At 39.4% G+C, this 13929-nt stretch overlaps 1 long non-coding RNA gene across 1 annotated transcript in view; it reads right to left on the bottom strand.

Annotated features, from left to right (window-relative positions):
• Nucleotides 11578-13929, bottom strand: part of LOC110402056 — a 9237-nt gene continuing 6885 nt past the window's right edge. Inside the window, exon 3 of the long non-coding RNA XR_002440868.1 lies at nt 11578-11846. This is a non-coding gene — a long non-coding RNA (uncharacterized LOC110402056). The remainder of the gene's footprint in view (nt 11847-13929) is intronic.

Here is a 13929-nt window from a genome sequence, read left to right as displayed (position 1 = left end):
GATAAAAATATTTTTTTTCAGGGAAAATAATTTTCATTACCCTTCAGAGTAAGTGAGGGGGGGAACCTCCAAGATGTCATCATTGCAATGTGGATTTTATGGACCACACTTGCTCTAGTATTTGTCTTGACCATGATACAAAAGTAACTGAATTACATGGAGTGAAACCTGAGACAGAACTTCTGTCTTTCATCTAACTTTATTTAGCCAGTTGCGTATCCTGACCAGAGCAATCATTACTTGTGAGCTGCATTTGAATATGTGTATCCATGAGCTTTTGTAGTCTGCTTTCTTTTTATTATTTCAACAGAAGATCAATCAGGTCTGCCTCACGCAATACTGTGAAGCCAGACACTGCAAAAGTTCTCAGGTGAAAATGAGACTGTGGATTCCCCATGGGCTGCTACTCAGTGCAGTAATACAGAGTGCAAAGAACAAGTTTCCCTTATGTAGTCAGTACTTGCTGGTGACAAAACAGCACTTCCCCTCAAATAATCTAAGTTAGAATTAGGTGAATTTGTGCAACAGAAGCAAATCTGCAAGCAATTTACGTATGAAATAGGAAAGAATATTTCCATTTTATGATAGCTTATGATCTATTGCTCTCAACCAGCTCACTCCTTTTATTCCTCCTTTTTTCCTCCTCTTGTTGTCATGCAAGTTGGCTGAGCACTTTAACATTCTATATTCTGCTGTTTATTCCAGTATATTGCTCAGCTTTGCGGACTAGAATCTGACCTTGTACTTCCTCTCTGAATGTTGAAAAGATGTATTGTTTTTGTCCACGGAGATTGAGTAACTTAGGGGTTTCCATATTACTTATACCATTTTCTGTTCCTTCTTCCAGGCACCAATTGTTATCATAATAATATTTATTCAATGTGGCAAAAAGTATAGTAGCGTAAAGGGGCAGATAATTTCATTTGTCGTCTTCAGCACCACATCTAACTGCTTTATATCTTCATGTCTTTTGTATACTTAACACAAAGTGTGCCCTTCATTCTTTGTTCTGAAATCCCTCTCTCCCTGCTGAGATTTGGTCCATTTCATATATACACTTACTTCCACCAGACCTCTTTTCTTAACTAGTGTCATGATAAATAGCGGGACAGTTAGTAATGGGATGATCTTTCTGGCTCATTTCATTATTTTCTGTTCTTTGATCATTTTGAGACACATTACCACCTCACTGCTCACAAACTCATTATTTCTTCATACCTAGATGCTGTACTGTGTGCTAAATCACTTCCTCTCAGTGAGTAAATTTGTTAGACATAGGTGCAGTCACTTATATTTCTTAAATTCCATTGAACATTGCATTTCTGACAAATGCTACATGTTAACTCCAAGTCATGATGCAGTACTAGTCATCTTTATGTATTCATACTAAAAATAGTTAACTCCAAAGCCAGCTACCTCTCTGCCAATGCAAGCTGGCTCTATGACTGTTGAAGGGTGACTAACTCATAGTGCAAACATTCTCCAGAATCCCTCAGCTTAGTCAGCTCTGCTAGGACATTTCCTTCACTCTCTGGGTGACTAATGTGCTAACCATTGTCCTAAACGTTAGCTTTGTATTGGCAGTAGTAATGAGAAACATTTAACGTGAAACTTTGCTCCAAATTTAAAATATGCTCTTTAACAAGTTAAAGGAGATATAATTATCATCTGTGCTGTCTCATGTTTCAGTTCTGCTGAAGCACATGAGATCAAAGTGTGTCCTAAGGCAACTTACACCCCTACTGCAACCTAAGAACTGAGCATTGACCGGCAGCTAGCAACTTCTGCTTGTTGCATATCCCAAGCCATGACTGGCTCACCCTGTCACTATAAAACTAATGTAGTCTTTAATAGCCTTGAGGTATCAGTTGCTAATTATCACTTTGCACTTGCCCTGCAGAAGAAAAGATAATTTGACAATAACTACACTGACTAATAACCAAAATTTAAAATTGGGTAGGGAAATGCATAGAGTTGTTTCACGGCTACTTCTAGGTAAAAGCAGATTAAAACAACATAATCAGAAAGGGGTTGTGCAGCTTGTAAAATAGGCAAATGTAAAAAACAAAAGGTCTGTCAGATTTCAGCAGGCATCAGAGAAATAATCAAATTGATAGAATATTTGAATATTTGTCAAAAGAAATTTAGAATTTTCCTGGGAGTTGAAAAGACAGCTGCGATAGATTTTCCTGTTCTGGTCTGACACAGATCTCTGCAATGGCGGATAACGGTTTCAGTAGAAACAAAAAGTAAATTTTCATGTCTATTATATATATATCTGTATACCTATGTATATACACATGATTATGTGTGTGTAAAGTATCTCCATACAAATACATCTCTTCATCAATATAGATATCTATGTAGTCATACAAAATATAGAGAAATTCCTGTACATAAAACGTATAGGACAAAAACACTACAAGATCCTCAGATATTTTGTGAACATTAGGGAAAACATTTTTAATGAGCTAATTGAATTCATAGAGTTTTCTCCAACTCCTATCTATGGCAAACCACATCTGAAGTCTTAGCTCTGAGTCTACTACCCTAGGTCACTATTTACTGAAACATATTGTTAGAATCCAGGCTAGCAGATGTTAAACTAAACTGATTAACCAGTAAGATTAAGAAAATACCAGATTGAGCTTCCATCCAGGAATCTGACAGACCTGAGGCACTATCTGTAGGATTAGAGCCATAAATACCTAAAAATAAGTTTCCAGGAAACAGATGAAAAGCTATCCTACACATAAGATTGTTTTGATGAAGTTGATTAAAAAGATGTCAGTGTGAAGAGAGGGCTGAAATTTCAAATTTCACGTTTAGAGCTAGGTATCTTTTTACATTATATTACTATTTGAAATCAAGACTTAAATGTTCAGGATTCAATGAGTGTTTTTCTTCAAAAATCTGAACAAATAGAGAAGATGAGAAACTGCTCTTAGGTCATTTCTTTAGTGCCAGTGCTTCTAAAAACAGATTTCTCCACAAGGATCTGAGCAATGAACAATTACTGCTTTTATTGCATCTTAACAGTAAAAAAAATTACTTTAACTACATGTACTTTTTGTCAAGGACACTCCACTCTTGACTAGTTTCCTGACTGTGGTTGACATAACAGAGGCACAGAACAATACTAGCATGACAAACAAAAATAACATTGAGGAGCTGATAAACTAGTGGCTTTTACCTCACTGATGGCCCAAATGCCTTATCAGTAATACTCTGGCTTCTGTTCAACCCCCTGCTTGTGGCCCTGATGTCAGACAATGTTTGTGTGTGTGTATATATATATACACTGACAAAGATAGATACATAAGCAAAAAAATAATTGGAAACCTGTATTTAGTTACCTAAACAGAAATCACTTCATTTGGAGCAAAGAGGAGAAAAATGTCCCTCAATTGATGTGTCTGAGTTTTTGAAGTAGTATACTTCAAAGGGTCAAATTGTACAAGCAGCAGAGGTGAAGCAAGCATCCGAGGATGTTGAATAAATACTACAGCTGTGAGAAATGAGTTGCAGAAATAAAAGGAGGAGGGATCAGCTAGAGAGTTTTGAGGGTAATAACCACATTAAATCTACAGGAAACACTTAGAGTAAGATTGAATCTGATTTATACTGTAAATAGCTCCACTGACTTCACTGAAGTTCCATAGGATATCAAATATTTCATCTCAGAAACTTGTTACTGTATGATGGCTGTGAATAAGGAAAGGGAGTTCTGCAGAAATACCACTGCTTATGTCTTACCATTTTTATATTCTACTTTTTTTAGAAAACTTGGAAATTAATGGTCTCAGAGTGGTAGCTAGAGCCAATGGTATTGCAAGCATGTGTTGTGCAACTCCCCAGCTCCCAGAGCTCTGGTGTTTTAACTTCTTCCACAGCTCCTTTGCTGCTCTAGTTTTGGGTTTTTCTTGAAGGGCTCTGGGCTGCTAATACTGTGATGAACTGGCTATTATACATACAGATGTAGAACACTCACTAGAAATAAATCTCAAGATTGAATTCAGCTTAGGTATGTAGACCTTCTTTTGCCTGAGCCTTTCTCTATAAGGGGAGATGTTTTCCAGCCACACACACATTTAAGGTGAAAAACAGAATGGGCTCAGCCACCGAAGAGTGATTTTTTCACCTGGGGATTCTCTGCTTCTGTAGTTCTGTTTTATGCCCCCTTCCTTGTTCTTAACTTCACTGCTTTGGATTTCTCAAATTATTTGTCCTATTGCCAAGAGAGGGTTTTGTTGCCTTCATCATCCCAATGTATGTTAGAGAATGACTGTATTAGTATTATTTCAGTCAGAATCTTACCTACTCTCTGTCATGAATAGAATGCACTTCTCTCTTCAGTCAAAAAGCAGAGAGAAACAAATAGTTATAAATAGTAATTCTGATTAGTATGGAAAGCATGTTTTATTTAAGATATTTTCTGACTGAAAAGATATGAACAGCAATAATTGTGACTTCCTACAGCAGGCTTAAACATCTCTGTGCCTGAGCCATCTATCTGAAGTGGTGCTTTAAAGTTTTAATTACTTTAATTATTTCCTATGAATCTTGTACAATTTTTCATAGCTGTAATAAAGACTGGAGATGGAAATCTGACATAATCCCAAAGAAGGAGGCTTAGCATTCAGGAAGAGCAACAGCTGCATGGGCTTATTTTCACGTGTGCTCTTGCCTGATTTTTATACTAAACAGTTGGAATCTGTGCCAAAAGCCTCCATTCTTGTTCAAATGATATTTTGGTGCAGATTCATCACAATCCTGAAGTTCTTAGTGACATTTGCTTTTTGCGTACGACTTAAGCTAAGTCCAACTCTCCAAAATTGTTTAAAAACTAAAAATAATTCAGGGAAGATTGTATGGAAATAATGTTTTGCATGTTTTCTGCTTACCTTTTAAAGGTGAGGAAACATTTCACAGTTCATTGGAAAGCGGAAGTCTTCTAAATAATCTACCTTAGACCAGATAACCCTAGAAGTTTCTGAATTTAGAAATACAAGGTTACTTCAGCCTTATTCTGTACGAAACTTCAGAGCTCCAGGCAGACTTATGGATGACTTTCACCAAGATCTAGTATGCTCTAAGCTTATTAAATAAGAAGAATAAAAATCCTTGTTAGAAGGAACTAATCACTGGGACAATACAGACATAGTAATTGAAATATATCCTGATCTTCTTGGATGTTTTAAGGTTATTTTGTTATTTGCATTGAGACCAGGCTATAAAAAAAAATTAAATACTGTGTTGGACAGCAGGGTTGGGGTGGAAATGCAATAGAGATGTTGTCTTGTTGGTGAAAGGTATGGGAAACAAAACACATTACCACTTCACATTGAAAAGTCATACCTTCTATTGCTGTTTACTGTCCAAACACTGCTTTTGCTAATTCCCTTGAATTTCTGTGAACGTCTATATCTACATAATAGCAGAAACTGTAAGCCGCATACATACTTAGAATGACTGAGTAATTCTAGTGGTCTAGGTATTTTAGGCCAAAATCCCCTGTTAAGAAGTCTGGGGAAGGCTTAAAATCACAATTTTCTTATTGATTCATGCTGTTGCTGTATTTATCACTTACTGAATATGATGTTCATGAATAGTGCTACTTGTAAAAATCCTCTTATCTGTTAGTCTGGTTTTAACTCACAGGTAGTAAACAGTGAGGGCAGTGGGAATGGGACAGTGCTTGAAGACAGACTCTACTGCTAATATCATGCAGTCAGGTTAAGCTGTTATCATTTAGGGCAGGCATGCCTGACTTGTGGCCTACAGGCTGCAAGAAGCCCTGGACAGCTGATAATGTAGACCCATAAGATCTCAAAGTTTTGATATCATTACGTGATTTCTGGTGATATCTTTCATGAGTCGATTATGCGTAGCTTGGATTCAGGCTGCATATGCAACAATGGAAAGCTGTGAAGGGGAGGGCACAGTGCAGTGCTAACTCTGCTTCTGGTGCCCACCACATATGCTCAGTCAAACTGAAACCCATGTGTGTTGCATGTTACATGCACTTGTGCCACTTCAGATAAAACACAATGATTGCCAGTAATATTATTTCAACCTGCCTACATGTATATGTGCCTGTGATGACATGCGTTTTGCTTTGACAAGCAGACATATAAGTTTTCTTATTTAATTATTAAACTTGGCTTGAGTTATTTTGTAAAATAATTACATAGGTTAGCACATTCACTGCGGAAGAAATATCCAGAGGAATCTAGGAAGTAGGCAAGAGAGCAATTGTGAAGTGAATCATTAGGTGGGAAAATCTTTTCAAGATGAACCAGCTATCCAGGAGGTCTGCCATAAAGGGAAGAAATAAACATAAAGAAAACACTGTTTTGTCAAATATACTTGTGAAGTGTCTGATTACAGTGACCCAGAACCAAGAAATCAAGGTGTAATATGCAGAACTTTCAGATGGTTGCATAGACAAATAAATGCAGAAATACAAGAGGAAATGATCACAAACTGGAACATGTGATGTTCTGTCTAAACACCAAGAAGCACTTCTTTACTGTGCAGGCAGTGGAAAAGGTCTGTTACAGGCTGCCCCGAGAGGCTGTAAGGTCTCCTCCTTGGAGGAGATCTTAAAAAGCCACCTGGATGTGGGTCTGAGCTCTCTGTTCTGAGTGTCCTGACCCGAGCAGGCTGCTGGACCAGATGGATACAGAGATTTCTTTCATTCTCAGCCATTCTGTGATTCTGTAAAATAATGCTTTGGAAGCTTTGTAGCTTTTTTACTGTAATTCGTTGAAAAATATTGTGAATATACTTGAAAAGCCAATCAATGGCTTTGTAAGTCATATCTATGACTCTTATCTACAACTACAGTGTCTTTGTACAGCTTTCCATCTTGTCTTCAGCCACTCTAATTTGTCAAGATCTCTCTGCAGGACCTCTCCTCTTTTGAGGAAGTCAACATCTCTTCTCAATTTAGTGTACTTTCATATCCGTTGTCCAAATAATTGATTAAAAAAAATTAAAGAGATTGGCCCTAAAATGGAGCCCTACAGAATCTCAATAGTGACTAGGTGCCACCAAATGGGATGCAGCCCTCTTTACTGTAATGCTTTGAGCCCAACTAGTCAGCCAGTATGAGCTGCCACTATCTGCCTCGGAGGAAGGAAGAGCCTGTAGTGGATGTATGAAAGAAATCTTGAGGAGCTTTATTTTTTAAAAAGCAATAAATATAGGTTTTCCTTTGTTATTTACATTGCCATTTAAAATATTTTCTGCATAGTTATTCTTAAAGAATATATAGATCTGTACACTGAGGAAGTTTACAGTCAACATATGGGAATATGTTCATGGACCTCACAAAAAGGAGTCGATCTTACTCTCCCATCTGGCAGTCATTTGTTCATCATGGAGTTCTGCATCTGAAAGTATTGCATAATAAATATGCAGGGCCAAAATCATTCTGGGTGTAACAGTACTGACGTCAATTCCCTTACACCACAAATGAACTTTTTGTGTGGAATGCAAGTTGTTTTCATGACAGACAGGAAAACAATGAAAAAGAAGAATTACAAAGGAAAATGAAGAAGGCTGCTCAGGTAAGAAGAGTCTGTATGATTTTTCCTGCTTGGAAAGAGAAGGAGCATAGAGGGAGATGGTGAAGAAAAGTGATTTTTATAAAGTAATTATAAAGTCATATTTTCCATAACAAACAGAAGCAGATAATTATTACCCATTGCAGCCACTTCCAGGCTAATTTTCTTCTTAGTGTGGTCATACTGATAAGTGCCACAGCTAATACTTCATAGTATTTAGTATCTTTGTTAATGATCCAGATGATGGGTCAGAGGATACCCTCAGGAATTTTGCAGATGATACAGTATGGGGAGGAACAATTGACACAACAGGTGGTCATGCTGCCATTAAGAGAGAGCTCTGCAGGCTGACAGGAATCTTATGAAGTTCCACAAAGTGAAGTACAAACTCCTGTACCTGGGGAGGAATAACCCTGTAAACCAGTGCAAGCTGGGGGCAACTGGCTAGAAAGCAGTTTCACAAAAAATAAGCTGTGCATACTGGCAGGCAACAAGTTGAATAAAAGCCAGCAATGTGGGCTTGTAGCAAAGAAGGCCAAAACAACATCCTGGTGTATACAGTAGGAAGAGCATTGCCAGCAGGCTGAGGGAGATGACCTTTTCCCTTTACTAAGTATTGGAAAGACCATATTTGGAGTATTAGGCCTAAGTACAAGAGACATGGACTTAGTGGATTGAGGCTGGCAAAGGGCCATGATAATGATTCAGTGACTGGAACATCTGCCGTGCAAGGAGGGTGTGAGAGAACTGGGATTTTTCAGCCTAGAGGGGAGTAGGGTTAGAGTGAAACGAGACTCTTCGTAGTGTTTCTCAATTTATAAACAATGGTCACAAACTGAAATACAGGAAATTCCATTTACACATAAGAAAAACCTTTCTACCTTGGAGTGAGTTACCCAGAGGGGTCATGGTGTATCCATCTTGGAGATATTCAAAAGTCAATTGACAAAGCCCTGAGCAACCTGCTGTAGCTGGCTCTGCTTGAGCAGGGGGCTGGACCAAATGATGCCTAGAGGTCTCTGCCAATGTCAGCCATTCTGGATTCTACAAAATGCAGCTAGGTTTTCTATGAGCCCCTGAGAAGCATAGGAACCATTACAAGGTCATATGGGTTTGGCCAACACAAAATATAGGACAAAGATTTTATTTATCTTAGATTGAAATGGAGAGGCAGCATAATTGTTTCCTTCCCTACCTCTTCACGCCTCTGGGTTCCTGATCCTGTACAAAAGGAATTCCTGAATTTCTCAGAACAGAGATTGCAATTGCAACTGGTACTTACGATAGCCACAAAATTAAGAGGTTATGGCAGTCACAGCTTAAGCCAAAATGTTAAATCAAGTCCTTGCAGGTAGGAATACAACTAAATTTAAAACATTTTTTAAATTATGTATAAATCCTTTTTAAAGAACAGCAAGTGTAAATGCACCTGATTTGTGTATGCTTTTCTTAAATTTCAGTTGCTTTACAGTGATCTTTCTTTCATTCTATTTCTACCAACGTTCAGCATGTGTCAATGAATGTTGAAGGATGCTATTTTTTCCACATGGAAGAATTCAGTGCCACAGCTTTGCTTCATACACACTTCCATGTCAGACGCCATTTTGTCAGGCTGCCTCTCTGCTGCTATTTGTTGCACAGCAACAAAATATAATGGAATTTTTGTGGGAAGGTTCAGCCTCTACTGCCATACCACCACCATCTGCCTCTGATGTTGTCAGCCAACATAATAAAATAGGAGGCATTACTTTCAGGGCAGTGCTAGCGCATATAATTATGTATCTATAGATATATGTACATATGTATATATGTACACATATATGTATACGGTTACATCTGTGTTAATAATATATTAAGGATATACCCTTAATAATGGATATATTGGAATTGGCTTTGAACTTACATTTTTATCTTGTTCAGCTGACATACTTCAAAAGAAACTTAAATGAATTGAATTGAGCTACAGCAATATAGACCAGTAAAAGGAAAATATCTCTGTGTGCATATACGTAACTTTACATTAAAACTCAGATTTTTTAGCTTTTTTTAATTGAGCAATTTCAGTCTGTAAAAATCAACAATGTTTGCAGCTTCAAACACTAAACAAAAAAATAACATCCTCAGTCTAGTCACAGTTAACCACATAGTGACTAAATATAGCACCAGCTAGTCCACAGGATGTATCCACAATAGCAGATTACTCAAAATGTTCTGCTGCTATTCCCTACCTAATATTATGCCTACAACAAAATGCGGAAGTTTAAAGTATCTCTGTAATTATGGTAAACAGACAACAATCAGTAAAATTGCAGAGTACTGTCTGCTGTTCCTAACCTACAGGTTGCATATAGAAAGCTAAATTAAACAATTCTGCCTGCTCTGGGTAGTCAAATACATATTAGATCCAAGTGCCTGTAAAGCATGGGGAAATTGTATTTTTCATTGGATATAAACTCAGCCTAGACTGACTTGAATATTCGTATGTGAATTTTAATTCCAAACAATTGCTGTATGTTTTACGTTTCCTTACTAACTGTGTCGAGAATCAGAATTGTAGGGGCTGGAAGGGACCTCTAAAGATCATCGAGTCCAACCCCCCTGCTAAAGCAGGCTCCCTAGACCAGGCTGCACAGGCAGGCATCCAGGCAGGTCTTGGACGTCTCCAGAGAAGGAGACTCCACAGCCTCTGGACAGCCTGTTCCAGTGCTCTGTCATCCTCACTGTGAAGAAGTACTCATGCACATTTGTGCGGAACTTCCTATGCTTCAGTTTGTGGCTGTTTACCTTTGTCCTATAGCCGTGCACTGCTGAAAAGAGTCTGGCCTCATCCCTTCACTTTCTGCACCTTAGATATATATAGACATTGATCAGATCCCCTCTCAGACTTCTTTTCTCAAGGCTGAACAGACCCAGGTCACTCAGCCTTTCCTCATAAGAAAGGTGCTCCAGGCCCTTTATCATCTTTGTGGCCCTCCACTGGACTCTTTCCAGGAGATCCCTGACTTTTTTGTACTGGAGAGCCCAGAACTGGACGCAATACCAGGGCAGAGTAGAGGGGGAGGATCACCTCGCTTGACCTGCTGGCCACGCTCTTTTTAGTGCACCCCAGGATGCCACTGGCCTTCTTGGCCACCAGGGTACACTGCTGGCTCATGGCCAACTTGTTGTCCACCAGGACCCCCAGGTCCTTCTCTGCAGAGCTCCCCTCCAGCAGGTCATCCCCGAACCTGTTCTAGTACATGTGGTTATTCCTCCGCAGGGGCAAGACTCTACACTTGCTCTTGTTAAACCTCATCTGGTTCCTTTCTGCCCAACTCTGCAGCCTGCCCAGGTCTCACTGAAAGGCAGTGCAGCCTTCTGGTGTGTCAGCCATTCCTCCCAGCTTTGTATCATCAGCAAACTTGCTGAGGGTGGATGCTATCCTCTCATCAAGGTTATTGTTGAAGATGTTGAACAAGACCGGACCCAGCACCAACCCCTGAGGAACACCACTAAATGCAGGCCTCCAAGTGGACTCTGCACCACTGATCACAACTCTCTGAGGTTGATCAGTCAGCCAGTTCTCAACCCACCTCACCATCCATTCATCTATACACTTCCTCAGCTTTGTTATAAGGATGTTGTGGGAGATAGCATCAAATGCCTTGCTGAAATCAATGTAGATTACATCCACTGCTCTCCCCCCATCCACTCAGCCAGTGATGACATCATAGAAGGCTGGGTTGGTTGAGCATGACCTCTGCCTGGTGAACCCATGCTGACTACTCCTGATAACCTTCTTCTCTTCCAATTCCCTGGAGATGGCACCCAGAACAAGCTGTTCCGTCACTTTGCTGGGATGGAGGTGAGGCTGACTGGCCTGTAGTTTCCCAGATCCTCCTTCTTGCCCTTTTTGAAGACCGGAGTGACACTGCCTATCCTCCAGTCTTCAGGCACCTTTCAAATTTTCACAGATATTTTTAAATGTAGGAGTCATTAAATGTAATGATGCTGATTTCTTTTACTTTCTTACTGTGGAGTTGTGATATTACTCAGTGTCCAAAAACATTTTTGTAACACTCAAGCCAAATTCCTCTTTGATTTGAACACAAGAAGAGGCACATATTTTGATATTCCTCTCTGCCTGCATTCTGAGGAAAGTACTTATTTTGGAGCGTGGCTTCCATCCCATACTGCCTGTGACCTTCTGCTTACGTACCGTGGCCTCTGAGTGAGAACAGGAAGAGGAGAATCAATCAGCTGTTCTCTGAATCACAATCCTCTCTTGATTTCTCTCTGAAAAAAAATTAAATAAAAGGAAGATAACTATTAGGGCAGAAACATATTCCTTGCAGCTACCTCTGCAGCTGCTGTGAAGAGGATTCACCAGCATGATTATAAAGATGGATGTAATTGTTGGCAAAGAAGTTTTGCTGTCACAGATTGAGAAAATCTCTGCCACTTTCGTTTGTAGATACTACAGGTCTTCAGTATGAAAGATCTGCCCTATTTTGGCTCCAGAATCTTCCCTTATATCTTGCTCTGAATAAAGACTTCCCAGTCTGTGTTGCTGGGAAGTTTAACCCAAGAATAGATGGAGCAAAATTTCATTAGGGATTTCATCATCCAGTAATCAAAGAGGAACTCAGATTTGGTAGAAATTCATATTCATCCTGTGTAGGAATAAATGGCTACTCTTTATGTAACAGAGAAACAAAATCATGATTACAGCATCTCAAGACTGAGTATGCCCCACATTGTTAATAAGACTTCCATCTTTACTGACACATTCTTTGTTGTTCGGTCTAAAGTAGTAAACATTATTTAAAAAGTAGAAGAGTAGGTTTTTATGTGGAGAGACAAATGCTTGCAAGTTACATGGCATTGTGAGCATCCAGTGTCATGGTTTTGTGATTTTCGGTTATTGGTATTCCACACCATAACATCATGTAGTGGATATACCCGGTTCTCAGAAGAGAAGGACTACTACAGTCCCCACGGTACTTTTCTCCTCTGTTACCATTTCCAGCCGGAGGGAAAAGATAAAAGCTCGCAGTATAAAAACTTGCAGATCACGAGACCTCGTCCCTTTTTTTCCGCCGTCTCTCGTCTTGGCAGCACCTCGCTCTCCAGCTGTCTTATCGTCGGTAGTAGAGTAAGGCCTACCTTGATTTTGGGACATTCTCTCTCTCTGTATTGGATTTATCAGCTTAAATTGTAATTATANATTGTATTATAGTGTATTGTTTTGCATTCCGATATTTTATTTAGTAAATTAGTTTGTTTCTCCTCAGATTGTTGCCGCTGTTCTTTGCTCTCAGGGCCATCTCCCTACCCTTTTCCCCTTTCCCCTTTTCCCGGGACGTGGGCCCTTGGGTCCCCCATCCCCTTTGTCACGGAATCAGGCCTAACACCTGTAAACCGTTGACATTTTTTGGTGGAGAATGCAAAGGGCAAAATTGAGGCAAAATTAAGGCAAAATTAAGGGCAAAAATTCTGCTTTTTTAGCTTTTAGAACTAAGCTAAGATTGCTTTTTAGCTCTTAGAACGAATCTTTCTCTGCTCTCAGAAAGCTTCGTTATCATAACTGCAGGTGCTGTAACTGCAGACATGACCTTGAAAAGTCCAGGCGGACTGCCAATACTCTGGGATATTTTGTAAACTTTTGTGCACTTTTTGTAAACTTTTTTTTCTGGCTGCTGCTAGCCTGTCTTTGTAAAGAGAAAAAAAAAATGTATACAATATGGCATACAGTTCCAGAGGAAGCTGCTAATTTTGTAGAACTTGGGATTTTAAAACCATCTCCCAGTCTCTCCTTTGAATCCTTGATGCATTTTCTGAATGCTCATTTGATCATGTTGCTAATCTCCTTGAATGCACTATTCATCATTCTAGTCATTTCACTCAGTATCTATTTTTTGAGGAAGCCTTCTCCAAAGCCAGAGGATACTGAGTGGCAGGGAGTGTGGAGGAAATTGGGAGAGACCTTAGAGAGATGGGCATCTCCGGTGTCATGGAACTTTACTCCTGAACACCTGGAAGATCCTGAGAGCCTAAGCGAATATTTGAGTCAGGGATGTGACAGCTTTGGTGAATCTGAGGAGGCACAAATCATTTGGGGTCTAGCTCATGCTTATTGGGCCTTATTCAATACTATCCCAGAGAGGGAGAGACAGTTTGAAACCAAAATACAGGGTCTCCAAACCAAAATAGATTGTTTTGAAGCTGAGAGAGAGAGTTTCGAAGCTGAGAGAGAGAGTTTCCAAGCTGAGAGAGAGAGTTTCCAAAAGGAAAGGGAGAGTTTTCAAAGTGAAAAGGAGAGTTTCCGTCAGAAAGTACTGAATGAGCGAGAGAGTCTCCAAGCCGACATGCAGAGTTT

This window comes from Numida meleagris, chromosome 6 (assembly GCF_002078875.1).
Source record: "Numida meleagris isolate 19003 breed g44 Domestic line chromosome 6, NumMel1.0, whole genome shotgun sequence".
Lineage (NCBI taxonomy): Eukaryota > Metazoa > Chordata > Aves > Galliformes > Numididae > Numida > Numida meleagris.
Note: the sequence above shows the minus strand (reverse complement) of the source record. Positions and strands in the feature narration are given on the sequence as shown.